This window comes from Mizuhopecten yessoensis, unplaced genomic scaffold (genome assembly GCF_002113885.1).
Source record: "Mizuhopecten yessoensis strain PY_sf001 unplaced genomic scaffold, ASM211388v2 scaffold2583, whole genome shotgun sequence".
In the NCBI taxonomy this organism is placed as follows: domain Eukaryota; kingdom Metazoa; phylum Mollusca; class Bivalvia; order Pectinida; family Pectinidae; genus Mizuhopecten; species Mizuhopecten yessoensis.
Window position 1 is genome coordinate 160,195 of NW_018404618.1, and position 1,306 is coordinate 161,500.

Consider the following 1,306-nt stretch of genomic DNA (forward strand, 5'->3'; position numbering starts at 1 on the left):
CCCCCCCCACACACACACATTCCAACACCAAATCCCCAAATCCTAGCTTGAGAACTCTAGAATCAGCCAACTCACACCCTTGCTTTAGAACTCTAGAATCAGACAACCCACACCCTTGCTTTAGAACTCTAGAATCAGACATCCAAGTGATCAAAATTATTAAAGGTGTTTTTTTCTAAATAATTCTAAATTCTAGAGACAGAGGTCAGTCTTAGATTGATTTTACAATATACAATTGTATAAGTAAACATCTTCATCAATTAATACTTAAACAAAAACACTGATACAGATTAGATTGTATATTAAATGTCTGTATAAATTAGATTGTATATTTAAGTTAGATTGTATATTAAATGTCTGTATAAGTTAGATTGTATATTAAATGTTTGTATAAGTGAGATTGTATATTAAATGTCTGTATAAATTAGATTGTATATTAAATGTCTGTATACGTGAGATTGTATGTTAAATGTCTGTATAAGTTAGATTGTATATTAAATTCTGTATAAGTTAGATTGTATATTAAATGTCTGTATAAGTTCGATTGTATATTAAATGTCTGTATAAGTTAGATTGTATATTAAATTCTGTATAAGTTAGATTGTATATTAAATGTCTGTATAAGTGAGATTGTATATTAAATGTCTGTATAAGTGAGATTGTATGTTAAATGTCTGTATAAGTTAGATTGTATATTAAATGTCTGTATAAGTTCGATTGTATATTAAATGTCTGTATAAGTTAGATTGTATATTAAAAGATATATTATTTCATTTTGTTCTGAAATATCTTACACCAAGACATACGATTTATGTTATGCCTGAGATATCTTTGAATGTTTCAAAGATTGTCTAATTTAATTGTGTTAAGGAAACATCATTTAAAAGATTTACAAATTAATGAAGGCTCTCTGTGATTACATGAGATAAAAACGTCCTTATGTGGTTGATAAACCTTTACACAAGCTACATTATTGAGCAGCGAGATATTGTCTAATACACAGCTATACACCTTATTACTTCAAACATATTTTATTGATTAATGACAATCAAAAGGATTGGACACACGTTCCAGCTAGCATACTTGCCAACTCCCCCTATTTTGGAGGGAGATTACCGACTTTGGACTTTTTGAGCATTTTCATTCAACCAGTGAATTTGCTCAACTATTCCTATTTTCTAAGATCTGATGATTTAATCTGAAAGAACAACTCAAAAGATGTTATCTAAAAGTGTTAATGTATTTTTCCCAGGGTGTACATATACACATTATATCTATGTATTTAATTTAACGCTATCCGCCCCCC